The sequence below is a fragment of the Schistocerca cancellata genome, unplaced genomic scaffold, assembly GCF_023864275.1.
Source record: "Schistocerca cancellata isolate TAMUIC-IGC-003103 unplaced genomic scaffold, iqSchCanc2.1 HiC_scaffold_630, whole genome shotgun sequence".
NCBI classification, from domain to species: Eukaryota; Metazoa; Arthropoda; class Insecta; order Orthoptera; family Acrididae; genus Schistocerca; species Schistocerca cancellata.
The window spans coordinates 97,157-111,439 of record NW_026046641.1 but is presented as its reverse complement, the minus strand read 5'-3'; the positions used below and the strand labels follow the sequence as shown (position 1 = coordinate 111,439).

Here is a 14,283-nt window from a genome sequence, read left to right as displayed (position 1 = left end):
GAAGGCGTCGCGGTCGTTCCTGAGCTGATGAAACGGCCGAATCTGTAGTTGTTCCCAGATCTCTTCCACAACAACGGCCTCCCAGACGCTTGGATTACAGGAGTACGCCACTACTCCCAGCCGGAGAACTGCATTTGAAAGCGTAATAACATGAGCTACACGTAACTCCGATTTCTGTGTCTGACCTACTTTTAATGAAACTGTCGTCGATTTACTTACTACTATCGCTGCTGGACGAAGCAGATCAGGTGAAAACCATCAGTATTCTTGTAACGAAGAGGTAATGGAAATTTAGGTAAAACAATATCAAAAAAAGTTGTGTGGTGGAGCGACACGTACAGTTGGCTCTTCCTAGATGATCATTGCTGCACGGAAGTGCAGGAGTGGTCTTCTGGAAGTTTTGCTTGCAGTATATTCCGCAATCTTTTCGTTATGAGTTGGTGTTTCGGATTCCCGATGTTCTTTTGTTTAGTGCACATGCCTTCCCTTGACACTGAGAAAGCACATGACGAAAGTGAAACACCACCGTCTGTTCATCTGCAGAGCGCGATGAAATTATTCACTCTATATTCATTGCCTTTCATATTCTTCCCATCAGTGGTGAGCGCTGCCTTCAGAAAGCGCTTTTGTTTCTGATTTACATGGAAGTTAGTGTTCCTCGGAGCTGGACTGCTTGGGATTAGCTTCATTGCTACTGGCAGGTGGCTCGTTGGTCTAGGGGTATGATTCCTGCTTTGGGTGCAGGAGGTCCCGGGTTCAAATCCCGGACGAGCCCTACCGTTTTGACCGTGCTGAAGAGTAGGTGGAGCTCACCCACGTTTGCAGCTCTGCAATGAAGAATAGATGCCTGCCGCAGCACGCTTTGTGTAGCACTACGGTGATGAAGGGACCGTTTGATATGGCAAGAATCTGACACCAGTAAATTACATGGGTCGATGCTGTAGAAGAGCCGACAGTAATCTTGCATGCAACGGAAAACAAAGGTTGTGTTTGCAGAACATGTGCACCGTGAGTGGAGACGAACCTCAATCGTGGAGCAGTCTACCTTCATCTGATTAGCGACGACAACAACCAAAGGGTGGGATACAAGACTGAGCGTAGTTAAGAGTTTCTCACTATTAGTTACGTTCACACTTCAACAGAGCTGTGACAAGGCGAGTGCAGTGAGCTCAGGAAAGCCAGTATGAAGCGCACTTGAAGTAGTCCTGAAGAAATGGATTATAAACTTTGCCGGCCAGAATGGAGCTACGAGCGTTCTGAGTTACTGAATACCGGTACACTATGGGAGCAAGAGCATTTGACAGTAAAATGAAGCGATATCCGTGTAGCACACGACATTTATTATCCATGCATACGCAGACGTGACGTAATCTCGGAAATGGAATCCGAAAAGGGGTTTAAAAAAAGTCGTGTTTCCGCCCGGGATCGAACCGGGGACCTTCTGCGTGTAAAGCAGACGTGATAACCGCTACACCACGGAAACGACGGCTCTGCGGCTGTTCTACCTAGAAACCCGTAGTGGCAACAGATTTTTCCTGCGTAAGCAAAGGCATCGCCTACGAGCTCCCTCCGATTCTAGAAGTTTGCTATTGTAAAAGACATCGATGAAAACAATCAAACCGCAACAGCCAGGGAAAACGCTGGGTGAGCGGCAGCTCTGCATGGTGATACCAAGAACGGAGGCGTCAGTCATGTGCAGCGCTTAGACGCTACGAACAGGCTCGTTGGTCTAGGGGTATGATTCCTGCTTCGGGTGCAGGAGGTCCCGGGTTCAAATCCCGGACGAGCCCTTGCGTTTTGTGCAAACGTGTGGCAACTACCGTCATGCCGGCGGCTGTTCCGCGCATTTCCAGCCCTCCAGGTAAGCACAAAAACCAAGTAGCCGGTTCTGAAAGAGTTTCATGTATCATCTGAGCCCTGGTGGTGGGCCGTTTGAAATTGATTTAAATGGTCACAGTAGAGATTGTAGCAAGGGTCTTGTTGAGTGCGACGAAAAAGTGTTTCCGCCCGGAATCGAACCGGGGACCTTCTGCGTGTTAGGCAGACGTGATAACCGCTACACCACGGAAACTGCTACGCTCTGTGCTCCACATCTGACACAACTTGTAGGACGATCGCAACTTTGGCGTAAAAATCACTTTGCGGAAACGCACAATGCAGGTATTTCGCATTCGTATGCAACAATCGACAGCACCCTTGCCTGTCTGAATGCCATCACGAATGAGAGCCCAAGAAGTCGTCGGAAATGCTCGCGGCCGAGTCCTCAGCAGCATCAGCTTCTCATTCTTTCCATACGAGGTACCGTCAATTCGCGCAGTCGCTATTGCAAATGATGTCACCAAAAGCAATCACTTCGTTAGCGGCGAGGAGCCCGGACTCAGCGGTAGCTCTACATGAAGGCACCAGCAGCTCCGTCAGGCCACCGCTGGCGCGCCGGCGCCCGGACCCACGACCGTCAATGACGCTGCAGTCGATGTACTTCTTAATATCGCTTTTGGAAGAAGGAAACCAGGTGTAAATCACACAGTATTTTACTGATGATCTGGAAACGCAAGTTTAGAATAAGTAGAACATTATATAAAATGTGTTGTGTGGTCGAGCGACACCCACGCCTCGCTCTCGCCAGATTATCGTTGCTGCACGGAATGATTGTTAAGGCACCGACGGCTTCAGAGTTCGTCTTCTCGAAGTTTTGTTTTTGCAGTACATTCCGCAATCTTTTCGTTATGAGTCGTCTGTTTCGGTTTCCCGATGTAGTTTTGCTCACTGCTCTCGACTTCTCTTAACCCCGAGCCACCACTAGCCGAAAATTCCGCACTGCTATCTGGTCAATCTGCAGAGCTCGATGAAGGCGTCGCGGTCGTTCCTGAGCTGATGAAACGGCCGAATCTGTAGTTGTTCCCAGATCTCTTCCACAACAACGGCCTCCCAGACGCTTGGATTACAGGAGTACGCCACTACTCCCAGCCGGAGAACTGCATTTGAAAGCGTAATAACATGAGCTACACGTAACTCCGATTTCTGTGTCTGACCTACTTTTAATGAAACTGTCGTCGATTTACTTACTACTATCGCTGCTGGACGAAGCAGATCAGGTGAAAACCATCAGTATTCTTGTAACGAAGAGGTAATGGAAATTTAGGTAAAACAATATCAAAAAAAGTTGTGTGGTGGAGCGACACGTACAGTTGGCTCTTCCTAGATGATCATTGCTGCACGGAATAATTGTTAAGGCACCGACGCCTTCAGGAGTGGTCTTCTGGAAGTTTTGCTTGCAGTATATTCCGCAATCTTTTCGTTATGAGTTGGTGTTTCGGATTCCCGATGTTCTTTTGTTTAGTGCACATGCCTTCCCTTGACACTGAGAAAGCACATGACGAAAGTGAAACACCACCGTCTGTTCATCTGCAGAGCGCGATGAAATTATTCACTCTATATTCATTGCCTTTCATATTCTTCCCATCAGTGGTGAGCGCTGCCTTCAGAAAGCGCTTTTGTTTCTGATTTACATGGAAGTTAGTGTTCCTCGGAGCTGGACTGCTTGGGATTAGCTTCATTGCTACTGGCAGGTGGCTCGTTGGTCTAGGGGTATGATTCCTGCTTTGGGTGCAGGAGGTCCCGGGTTCAAATCCCGGACGAGCCCTACCGTTTTGACCGTGCTGAAGAGTAGGTGGAGCTCACCCACGTTTGCAGCTCTGCAATGAAGAATAGATGCCTGCCGCAGCACGCTTTGTGTAGCACTACGGTGATGAAGGGACCGTTTGATATGGCAAGAATCTGACACCAGTAAATTACATGGGTCGATGCTGTAGAAGAGCCGACAGTAATCTTGCATGCAACGGAAAACAAAGGTTGTGTTTGCAGAACATGTGCACCGTGAGTGGAGACGAACCTCAATCGTGGAGCAGTCTACCTTCATCTGATTAGCGACGACAACAACCAAAGGGTGGGATACAAGACTGAGCGTAGTTAAGAGTTTCTCACTATTAGTTACGTTCACACTTCAACAGAGCTGTGACAAGGCGAGTGCAGTGAGCTCAGGAAAGCCAGTATGAAGCGCACTTGAAGTAGTCCTGAAGAAATGGATTATAAACTTTGCCGGCCAGAATGGAGCTACGAGCGTTCTGAGTTACTGAATACCGGTACACTATGGGAGCAAGAGCATTTGACAGTAAAATGAAGCGATATCCGTGTAGCACACGACATTTATTATCCATGCATACGCAGACGTGACGTAATCTCGGAAATGGAATCCGAAAAGGGGTTTAAAAAAAGTCGTGTTTCCGCCCGGGATCGAACCGGGGACCTTCTGCGTGTAAAGCAGACGTGATAACCGCTACACCACGGAAACGACGGCTCTGCGGCTGTTCTACCTAGAAACCCGTAGTGGCAACAGATTTTTCCTGCGTAAGCAAAGGCATCGCCTACGAGCTCCCTCCGATTCTAGAAGTTTGCTATTGTAAAAGACATCGATGAAAACAATCAAACCGCAACAGCCAGGGAAAACGCTGGGTGAGCGGCAGCTCTGCATGGTGATACCAAGAACGGAGGCGTCAGTCATGTGCAGCGCTTAGACGCTACGAACAGGCTCGTTGGTCTAGGGGTATGATTCCTGCTTCGGGTGCAGGAGGTCCCGGGTTCAAATCCCGGACGAGCCCTTGCGTTTTGTGCAAACGTGTGGCAACTACCGTCATGCCGGCGGCTGTTCCGCGCATTTCCAGCCCTCCAGGTAAGCACAAAAACCAAGTAGCCGGTTCTGAAAGAGTTTCATGTATCATCTGAGCCCTGGTGGTGGGCCGTTTGAAATTGATTTAAATGGTCACAGTAGAGATTGTAGCAAGGGTCTTGTTGAGTGCGACGAAAAAGTGTTTCCGCCCGGAATCGAACCGGGGACCTTCTGCGTGTTAGGCAGACGTGATAACCGCTACACCACGGAAACTGCTACGCTCTGTGCTCCACATCTGACACAACTTGTAGGACGATCGCAACTTTGGCGTAAAAATCACTTTGCGGAAACGCACAATGCAGGTATTTCGCATTCGTATGCAACAATCGACAGCACCCTTGCCTGTCTGAATGCCATCACGAATGAGAGCCCAAGAAGTCGTCGGAAATGCTCGCGGCCGAGTCCTCAGCAGCATCAGCTTCTCATTCTTTCCATACGAGGTACCGTCAATTCGCGCAGTCGCTATTGCAAATGATGTCACCAAAAGCAATCACTTCGTTAGCGGCGAGGAGCCCGGACTCAGCGGTAGCTCTACATGAAGGCACCAGCAGCTCCGTCAGGCCACCGCTGGCGCGCCGGCGCCCGGACCCACGACCGTCAATGACGCTGCAGTCGATGTACTTCTTAATATCGCTTTTGGAAGAAGGAAACCAGGTGTAAATCACACAGTATTTTACTGATGATCTGGAAACGCAAGTTTAGAATAAGTAGAACATTATATAAAATGTGTTATAAAATGTGTTGTGTGGTCGAGCGACACCCACGCCTCGCTCTCGCCAGATTATCGTTGCTGCGCGGAATGATTGTTAAGGCACCGACGGCTTCAGAGTTCGTCTTCTCGAAGTTTTGCTTTTGCAGTACATTCCGCAATCTTTTCGTTATGAGTCGTCTGTTTCGGTTTCCCGATGTAGTTTTGCTCACTGCTCTCGACTTCTCTTAACCCCGAGCCACCACTAGCCGAAAATTCCGCACTGCTATCTGGTCAATCTGCAGAGCTCGATGAAGGCGTCGCGGTCGTTCCTGAGCTGATGAAACGGCCGAATCTGTAGTTGTTCCCAGATCTCTTCCACAACAACGGCCTCCCAGACGCTTGGATTACAGGAGTACGCCACTACTCCCAGCCGGAGAACTGCATTTGAAAGCGTAATAACATGAGCTACACGTAACTCCGATTTCTGTGTCTGACCTACTTTTAATGAAACTGTCGTCGATTTACTTACTACTATCGCTGCTGGACGAAGCAGATCAGGTGAAAACCATCAGTATTCTTGTAACGAAGAGGTAATGGAAATTTAGGTAAAACAATATCAAAAAAAGTTGTGTGGTGGAGCGACACGTACAGTTGGCTCTTCCTAGATGATCATTGCTGCACGGAATAATTGTTAAGGCACCGACGCCTTCAGGAGTGGTCTTCTGGAAGTTTTGCTTGCAGTATATTCCGCAATCTTTTCGTTATGAGTTGGTGTTTCGGATTCCCGATGTTCTTTTGTTTAGTGCACATGCCTTCCCTTGACACTGAGAAAGCACATGACGAAAGTGAAACACCACCGTCTGTTCATCTGCAGAGCGCGATGAAATTATTCACTCTATATTCATTGCCTTTCATATTCTTCCCATCAGTGGTGAGCGCTGCCTTCAGAAAGCGCTTTTGTTTCTGATTTACATGGAAGTTAGTGTTCCTCGGAGCTGGACTGCTTGGGATTAGCTTCATTGCTACTGGCAGGTGGCTCGTTGGTCTAGGGGTATGATTCCTGCTTTGGGTGCAGGAGGTCCCGGGTTCAAATCCCGGACGAGCCCTACCGTTTTGACCGTGCTGAAGAGTAGGTGGAGCTCACCCACGTTTGCAGCTCTGCAATGAAGAATAGATGCCTGCCGCAGCACGCTTTGTGTAGCACTACGGTGATGAAGGGACCGTTTGATATGGCAAGAATCTGACACCAGTAAATTACATGGGTCGATGCTGTAGAAGAGCCGACAGTAATCTTGCATGCAACGGAAAACAAAGGTTGTGTTTGCAGAACATGTGCACCGTGAGTGGAGACGAACCTCAATCGTGGAGCAGTCTACCTTCATCTGATTAGCGACGACAACAACCAAAGGGTGGGATACAAGACTGAGCGTAGTTAAGAGTTTCTCACTATTAGTTACGTTCACACTTCAACAGAGCTGTGACAAGGCGAGTGCAGTGAGCTCAGGAAAGCCAGTATGAAGCGCACTTGAAGTAGTCCTGAAGAAATGGATTATAAACTTTGCCGGCCAGAATGGAGCTACGAGCGTTCTGAGTTACTGAATACCGGTACACTATGGGAGCAAGAGCATTTGACAGTAAAATGAAGCGATATCCGTGTAGCACACGACATTTATTATCCATGCATACGCAGACGTGACGTAATCTCGGAAATGGAATCCGAAAAGGGGTTTAAAAAAAGTCGTGTTTCCGCCCGGGATCGAACCGGGGACCTTCTGCGTGTAAAGCAGACGTGATAACCGCTACACCACGGAAACGACGGCTCTGCGGCTGTTCTACCTAGAAACCCGTAGTGGCAACAGATTTTTCCTGCGTAAGCAAAGGCATCGCCTACGAGCTCCCTCCGATTCTAGAAGTTTGCTATTGTAAAAGACATCGATGAAAACAATCAAACCGCAACAGCCAGGGAAAACGCTGGGTGAGCGGCAGCTCTGCATGGTGATACCAAGAACGGAGGCGTCAGTCATGTGCAGCGCTTAGACGCTACGAACAGGCTCGTTGGTCTAGGGGTATGATTCCTGCTTCGGGTGCAGGAGGTCCCGGGTTCAAATCCCGGACGAGCCCTTGCGTTTTGTGCAAACGTGTGGCAACTACCGTCATGCCGGCGGCTGTTCCGCGCATTTCCAGCCCTCCAGGTAAGCACAAAAACCAAGTAGCCGGTTCTGAAAGAGTTTCATGTATCATCTGAGCCCTGGTGGTGGGCCGTTTGAAATTGATTTAAATGGTCACAGTAGAGATTGTAGCAAGGGTCTTGTTGAGTGCGACGAAAAAGTGTTTCCGCCCGGAATCGAACCGGGGACCTTCTGCGTGTTAGGCAGACGTGATAACCGCTACACCACGGAAACTGCTACGCTCTGTGCTCCACATCTGACACAACTTGTAGGACGATCGCAACTTTGGCGTAAAAATCACTTTGCGGAAACGCACAATGCAGGTATTTCGCATTCGTATGCAACAATCGACAGCACCCTTGCCTGTCTGAATGCCATCACGAATGAGAGCCCAAGAAGTCGTCGGAAATGCTCGCGGCCGAGTCCTCAGCAGCATCAGCTTCTCATTCTTTCCATACGAGGTACCGTCAATTCGCGCAGTCGCTATTGCAAATGATGTCACCAAAAGCAATCACTTCGTTAGCGGCGAGGAGCCCGGACTCAGCGGTAGCTCTACATGAAGGCACCAGCAGCTCCGTCAGGCCACCGCTGGCGCGCCGGCGCCCGGACCCACGACCGTCAATGACGCTGCAGTCGATGTACTTCTTAATATCGCTTTTGGAAGAAGGAAACCAGGTGTAAATCACACAGTATTTTACTGATGATCTGGAAACGCAAGTTTAGAATAAGTAGAACATTATATAAAATGTGTTGTGTGGTCGAGCGACACCCACGCCTCGCTCTCGCCAGATTATCGTTGCTGCACGGAATGATTGTTAAGGCACCGACGGCTTCAGAGTTCGTCTTCTCGAAGTTTTGCTTTTGCAGTACATTCCGCAATCTTTTCGTTATGAGTCGTCTGTTTCGGTTTCCCGATGTAGTTTTGCTCACTGCTCTCGACTTCTCTTAACCCCGAGCCACCACTAGCCGAAAATTCCGCACTGCTATCTGGTCAATCTGCAGAGCTCGATGAAGGCGTCGCGGTCGTTCCTGAGCTGATGAAACGGCCGAATCTGTAGTTGTTCCCAGATCTCTTCCACAACAACGGCCTCCCAGACGCTTGGATTACAGGAGTACGCCACTACTCCCAGCCGGAGAACTGCATTTGAAAGCGTAATAACATGAGCTACACGTAACTCCGATTTCTGTGTCTGACCTACTTTTAATGAAACTGTCGTCGATTTACTTACTACTATCGCTGCTGGACGAAGCAGATCAGGTGAAAACCATCAGTATTCTTGTAACGAAGAGGTAATGGAAATTTAGGTAAAACAATATCAAAAAAAGTTGTGTGGTGGAGCGACACGTACAGTTGGCTCTTCCTAGATGATCATTGCTGCACGGAATAATTGTTAAGGCACCGACGCCTTCAGGAGTGGTCTTCTGGAAGTTTTGCTTGCAGTATATTCCGCAATCTTTTCGTTATGAGTTGGTGTTTCGGATTCCCGATGTTCTTTTGTTTAGTGCACATGCCTTCCCTTGACACTGAGAAAGCACATGACGAAAGTGAAACACCACCGTCTGTTCATCTGCAGAGCGCGATGAAATTATTCACTCTATATTCATTGCCTTTCATATTCTTCCCATCAGTGGTGAGCGCTGCCTTCAGAAAGCGCTTTTGTTTCTGATTTACATGGAAGTTAGTGTTCCTCGGAGCTGGACTGCTTGGGATTAGCTTCATTGCTACTGGCAGGTGGCTCGTTGGTCTAGGGGTATGATTCCTGCTTTGGGTGCAGGAGGTCCCGGGTTCAAATCCCGGACGAGCCCTACCGTTTTGACCGTGCTGAAGAGTAGGTGGAGCTCACCCACGTTTGCAGCTCTGCAATGAAGAATAGATGCCTGCCGCAGCACGCTTTGTGTAGCACTACGGTGATGAAGGGACCGTTTGATATGGCAAGAATCTGACACCAGTAAATTACATGGGTCGATGCTGTAGAAGAGCCGACAGTAATCTTGCATGCAACGGAAAACAAAGGTTGTGTTTGCAGAACATGTGCACCGTGAGTGGAGACGAACCTCAATCGTGGAGCAGTCTACCTTCATCTGATTAGCGACGACAACAACCAAAGGGTGGGATACAAGACTGAGCGTAGTTAAGAGTTTCTCACTATTAGTTACGTTCACACTTCAACAGAGCTGTGACAAGGCGAGTGCAGTGAGCTCAGGAAAGCCAGTATGAAGCGCACTTGAAGTAGTCCTGAAGAAATGGATTATAAACTTTGCCGGCCAGAATGGAGCTACGAGCGTTCTGAGTTACTGAATACCGGTACACTATGGGAGCAAGAGCATTTGACAGTAAAATGAAGCGATATCCGTGTAGCACACGACATTTATTATCCATGCATACGCAGACGTGACGTAATCTCGGAAATGGAATCCGAAAAGGGGTTTAAAAAAAGTCGTGTTTCCGCCCGGGATCGAACCGGGGACCTTCTGCGTGTAAAGCAGACGTGATAACCGCTACACCACGGAAACGACGGCTCTGCGGCTGTTCTACCTAGAAACCCGTAGTGGCAACAGATTTTTCCTGCGTAAGCAAAGGCATCGCCTACGAGCTCCCTCCGATTCTAGAAGTTTGCTATTGTAAAAGACATCGATGAAAACAATCAAACCGCAACAGCCAGGGAAAACGCTGGGTGAGCGGCAGCTCTGCATGGTGATACCAAGAACGGAGGCGTCAGTCATGTGCAGCGCTTAGACGCTACGAACAGGCTCGTTGGTCTAGGGGTATGATTCCTGCTTCGGGTGCAGGAGGTCCCGGGTTCAAATCCCGGACGAGCCCTTGCGTTTTGTGCAAACGTGTGGCAACTACCGTCATGCCGGCGGCTGTTCCGCGCATTTCCAGCCCTCCAGGTAAGCACAAAAACCAAGTAGCCGGTTCTGAAAGAGTTTCATGTATCATCTGAGCCCTGGTGGTGGGCCGTTTGAAATTGATTTAAATGGTCACAGTAGAGATTGTAGCAAGGGTCTTGTTGAGTGCGACGAAAAAGTGTTTCCGCCCGGAATCGAACCGGGGACCTTCTGCGTGTTAGGCAGACGTGATAACCGCTACACCACGGAAACTGCTACGCTCTGTGCTCCACATCTGACACAACTTGTAGGACGATCGCAACTTTGGCGTAAAAATCACTTTGCGGAAACGCACAATGCAGGTATTTCGCATTCGTATGCAACAATCGACAGCACCCTTGCCTGTCTGAATGCCATCACGAATGAGAGCCCAAGAAGTCGTCGGAAATGCTCGCGGCCGAGTCCTCAGCAGCATCAGCTTCTCATTCTTTCCATACGAGGTACCGTCAATTCGCGCAGTCGCTATTGCAAATGATGTCACCAAAAGCAATCACTTCGTTAGCGGCGAGGAGCCCGGACTCAGCGGTAGCTCTACATGAAGGCACCAGCAGCTCCGTCAGGCCACCGCTGGCGCGCCGGCGCCCGGACCCACGACCGTCAATGACGCTGCAGTCGATGTACTTCTTAATATCGCTTTTGGAAGAAGGAAACCAGGTGTAAATCACACAGTATTTTACTGATGATCTGGAAACGCAAGTTTAGAATAAGTAGAACATTATATAAAATGTGTTGTGTGGTCGAGCGACACCCACGCCTCGCTCTCGCCAGATTATCGTTGCTGCACGGAATGATTGTTAAGGCACCGACGGCTTCAGAGTTCGTCTTCTCGAAGTTTTGCTTTTGCAGTACATTCCGCAATCTTTTCGTTATGAGTCGTCTGTTTCGGTTTCCCGATGTAGTTTTGCTCACTGCTCTCGACTTCTCTTAACCCCGAGCCACCACTAGCCGAAAATTCCGCACTGCTATCTGGTCAATCTGCAGAGCTCGATGAAGGCGTCGCGGTCGTTCCTGAGCTGATGAAACGGCCGAATCTGTAGTTGTTCCCAGATCTCTTCCACAACAACGGCCTCCCAGACGCTTGGATTACAGGAGTACGCCACTACTCCCAGCCGGAGAACTGCATTTGAAAGCGTAATAACATGAGCTACACGTAACTCCGATTTCTGTGTCTGACCTACTTTTAATGAAACTGTCGTCGATTTACTTACTACTATCGCTGCTGGACGAAGCAGATCAGGTGAAAACCATCAGTATTCTTGTAACGAAGAGGTAATGGAAATTTAGGTAAAACAATATCAAAAAAAGTTGTGTGGTGGAGCGACACGTACAGTTGGCTCTTCCTAGATGATCATTGCTGCACGGAATAATTGTTAAGGCACCGACGCCTTCAGGAGTGGTCTTCTGGAAGTTTTGCTTGCAGTATATTCCGCAATCTTTTCGTTATGAGTTGGTGTTTCGGATTCCCGATGTTCTTTTGTTTAGTGCACATGCCTTCCCTTGACACTGAGAAAGCACATGACGAAAGTGAAACACCACCGTCTGTTCATCTGCAGAGCGCGATGAAATTATTCACTCTATATTCATTGCCTTTCATATTCTTCCCATCAGTGGTGAGCGCTGCCTTCAGAAAGCGCTTTTGTTTCTGATTTACATGGAAGTTAGTGTTCCTCGGAGCTGGACTGCTTGGGATTAGCTTCATTGCTACTGGCAGGTGGCTCGTTGGTCTAGGGGTATGATTCCTGCTTTGGGTGCAGGAGGTCCCGGGTTCAAATCCCGGACGAGCCCTACCGTTTTGACCGTGCTGAAGAGTAGGTGGAGCTCACCCACGTTTGCAGCTCTGCAATGAAGAATAGATGCCTGCCGCAGCACGCTTTGTGTAGCACTACGGTGATGAAGGGACCGTTTGATATGGCAAGAATCTGACACCAGTAAATTACATGGGTCGATGCTGTAGAAGAGCCGACAGTAATCTTGCATGCAACGGAAAACAAAGGTTGTGTTTGCAGAACATGTGCACCGTGAGTGGAGACGAACCTCAATCGTGGAGCAGTCTACCTTCATCTGATTAGCGACGACAACAACCAAAGGGTGGGATACAAGACTGAGCGTAGTTAAGAGTTTCTCACTATTAGTTACGTTCACACTTCAACAGAGCTGTGACAAGGCGAGTGCAGTGAGCTCAGGAAAGCCAGTATGAAGCGCACTTGAAGTAGTCCTGAAGAAATGGATTATAAACTTTGCCGGCCAGAATGGAGCTACGAGCGTTCTGAGTTACTGAATACCGGTACACTATGGGAGCAAGAGCATTTGACAGTAAAATGAAGCGATATCCGTGTAGCACACGACATTTATTATCCATGCATACGCAGACGTGACGTAATCTCGGAAATGGAATCCGAAAAGGGGTTTAAAAAAAGTCGTGTTTCCGCCCGGGATTGAACCGGGGACCTTCTGCGTGTAAAGCAGACGTGATAACCGCTACACCACGGAAACGACGGCTCTGCGGCTGTTCTACCTAGAAACCCGTAGTGGCAACAGATTTTTCCTGCGTAAGCAAAGGCATCGCCTACGAGCTCCCTCCGATTCTAGAAGTTTGCTATTGTAAAAGACATCGATGAAAACAATCAAACCGCAACAGCCAGGGAAAACGCTGGGTGAGCGGCAGCTCTGCATGGTGATACCAAGAACGGAGGCGTCAGTCATGTGCAGCGCTTAGACGCTACGAACAGGCTCGTTGGTCTAGGGGTATGATTCCTGCTTCGGGTGCAGGAGGTCCCGGGTTCAAATCCCGGACGAGCCCTTGCGTTTTGTGCAAACGTGTGGCAACTACCGTCATGCCGGCGGCTGTTCCGCGCATTTCCAGCCCTCCAGGTAAGCACAAAAACCAAGTAGCCGGTTCTGAAAGAGTTTCATGTATCATCTGAGCCCTGGTGGTGGGCCGTTTGAAATTGATTTAAATGGTCACAGTAGAGATTGTAGCAAGGGTCTTGTTGAGTGCGACGAAAAAGTGTTTCCGCCCGGAATCGAACCGGGGACCTTCTGCGTGTTAGGCAGACGTGATAACCGCTACACCACGGAAACTGCTACGCTCTGTGCTCCACATCTGACACAACTTGTAGGACGATCGCAACTTTGGCGTAAAAATCACTTTGCGGAAACGCACAATGCAGGTATTTCGCATTCGTATGCAACAATCGACAGCACCCTTGCCTGTCTGAATGCCATCACGAATGAGAGCCCAAGAAGTCGTCGGAAATGCTCGCGGCCGAGTCCTCAGCAGCATCAGCTTCTCATTCTTTCCATACGAGGTACCGTCAATTCGCGCAGTCGCTATTGCAAATGATGTCACCAAAAGCAATCACTTCGTTAGCGGCGAGGAGCCCGGACTCAGCGGTAGCTCTACATGAAGGCACCAGCAGCTCCGTCAGGCCACCGCTGGCGCGCCGGCGCCCGGACCCACGACCGTCAATGACGCTGCAGTCGATGTACTTCTTAATATCGCTTTTGGAAGAAGGAAACCAGGTGTAAATCACACAGTATTTTACTGATGATCTGGAAACGCAAGTTTAGAATAAGTAGAACATTATATAAAATGTGTTGTGTGGTCGAGCGACACCCACGCCTCGCTCTCGCCAGATTATCGTTGCTGCACGGAATGATTGTTAAGGCACCGACGGCTTCAGAGTTCGTCTTCTCGAAGTTTTGCTTTTGCAGTACATTCCGCAATCTTTCCGTTATGAGTCGTCTGTTTCGGTTTCCCGATGTAGTTTTGCTCACTGCTCTCGACTTCTCTTAACCCCGAGCCACCA

The 14,283-nt window shown here is 49.1% G+C and overlaps 20 non-coding genes across 20 annotated transcripts; 10 read left to right on the top strand and 10 right to left on the bottom strand.

Moving 5' to 3' along the window:
- The first annotated feature begins 703 nt into the window (after positions 1-703).
- On the top strand, positions 704-775 carry Trnap-ugg (transfer RNA proline (anticodon UGG)). Its single transcript has one exon. It is a non-coding gene; the product is annotated as a tRNA-Pro (tRNA).
- Positions 776-1,410: 635 nt separating this feature from the next.
- Positions 1,411-1,483, bottom strand: Trnav-uac (transfer RNA valine (anticodon UAC)). The gene has a single exon. It is a non-coding gene; the product is annotated as a tRNA-Val (tRNA).
- A 235-nt stretch (positions 1,484-1,718) lies between these two features.
- Trnap-cgg (transfer RNA proline (anticodon CGG)) lies at positions 1,719-1,790 on the top strand. Its single transcript has one exon. It is a non-coding gene; the product is annotated as a tRNA-Pro (tRNA).
- Positions 1,791-1,998: 208 nt separating this feature from the next.
- On the bottom strand, positions 1,999-2,071 carry Trnav-aac (transfer RNA valine (anticodon AAC)). Its single transcript has one exon. It is a non-coding gene; the product is annotated as a tRNA-Val (tRNA).
- A 1,500-nt stretch (positions 2,072-3,571) lies between these two features.
- Trnap-ugg (transfer RNA proline (anticodon UGG)) lies at positions 3,572-3,643 on the top strand. Its single transcript has one exon. It is a non-coding gene; the product is annotated as a tRNA-Pro (tRNA).
- Positions 3,644-4,278: 635 nt separating this feature from the next.
- Trnav-uac (transfer RNA valine (anticodon UAC)) lies at positions 4,279-4,351 on the bottom strand. Its single transcript has one exon. It is a non-coding gene; the product is annotated as a tRNA-Val (tRNA).
- A 235-nt stretch (positions 4,352-4,586) lies between these two features.
- Positions 4,587-4,658, top strand: Trnap-cgg (transfer RNA proline (anticodon CGG)). The gene has a single exon. It is a non-coding gene; the product is annotated as a tRNA-Pro (tRNA).
- Positions 4,659-4,866: 208 nt separating this feature from the next.
- Trnav-aac (transfer RNA valine (anticodon AAC)) lies at positions 4,867-4,939 on the bottom strand. Its single transcript has one exon. It is a non-coding gene; the product is annotated as a tRNA-Val (tRNA).
- A 1,512-nt stretch (positions 4,940-6,451) lies between these two features.
- Trnap-ugg (transfer RNA proline (anticodon UGG)) lies at positions 6,452-6,523 on the top strand. Its single transcript has one exon. It is a non-coding gene; the product is annotated as a tRNA-Pro (tRNA).
- A 635-nt stretch (positions 6,524-7,158) lies between these two features.
- Positions 7,159-7,231, bottom strand: Trnav-uac (transfer RNA valine (anticodon UAC)). The gene has a single exon. It is a non-coding gene; the product is annotated as a tRNA-Val (tRNA).
- A 235-nt stretch (positions 7,232-7,466) lies between these two features.
- Positions 7,467-7,538, top strand: Trnap-cgg (transfer RNA proline (anticodon CGG)). The gene has a single exon. It is a non-coding gene; the product is annotated as a tRNA-Pro (tRNA).
- A 208-nt stretch (positions 7,539-7,746) lies between these two features.
- Trnav-aac (transfer RNA valine (anticodon AAC)) lies at positions 7,747-7,819 on the bottom strand. The gene has a single exon. It is a non-coding gene; the product is annotated as a tRNA-Val (tRNA).
- Positions 7,820-9,319: 1,500 nt separating this feature from the next.
- On the top strand, positions 9,320-9,391 carry Trnap-ugg (transfer RNA proline (anticodon UGG)). The gene has a single exon. It is a non-coding gene; the product is annotated as a tRNA-Pro (tRNA).
- A 635-nt stretch (positions 9,392-10,026) lies between these two features.
- Trnav-uac (transfer RNA valine (anticodon UAC)) lies at positions 10,027-10,099 on the bottom strand. Its single transcript has one exon. It is a non-coding gene; the product is annotated as a tRNA-Val (tRNA).
- Positions 10,100-10,334: 235 nt separating this feature from the next.
- On the top strand, positions 10,335-10,406 carry Trnap-cgg (transfer RNA proline (anticodon CGG)). Its single transcript has one exon. It is a non-coding gene; the product is annotated as a tRNA-Pro (tRNA).
- Positions 10,407-10,614: 208 nt separating this feature from the next.
- Trnav-aac (transfer RNA valine (anticodon AAC)) lies at positions 10,615-10,687 on the bottom strand. Its single transcript has one exon. It is a non-coding gene; the product is annotated as a tRNA-Val (tRNA).
- Positions 10,688-12,187: 1,500 nt separating this feature from the next.
- Trnap-ugg (transfer RNA proline (anticodon UGG)) lies at positions 12,188-12,259 on the top strand. Its single transcript has one exon. It is a non-coding gene; the product is annotated as a tRNA-Pro (tRNA).
- Positions 12,260-12,894: 635 nt separating this feature from the next.
- Positions 12,895-12,967, bottom strand: Trnav-uac (transfer RNA valine (anticodon UAC)). The gene has a single exon. It is a non-coding gene; the product is annotated as a tRNA-Val (tRNA).
- A 235-nt stretch (positions 12,968-13,202) lies between these two features.
- On the top strand, positions 13,203-13,274 carry Trnap-cgg (transfer RNA proline (anticodon CGG)). The gene has a single exon. It is a non-coding gene; the product is annotated as a tRNA-Pro (tRNA).
- A 208-nt stretch (positions 13,275-13,482) lies between these two features.
- Trnav-aac (transfer RNA valine (anticodon AAC)) lies at positions 13,483-13,555 on the bottom strand. Its single transcript has one exon. It is a non-coding gene; the product is annotated as a tRNA-Val (tRNA).
- Positions 13,556-14,283: the final 728 nt, after the last annotated feature.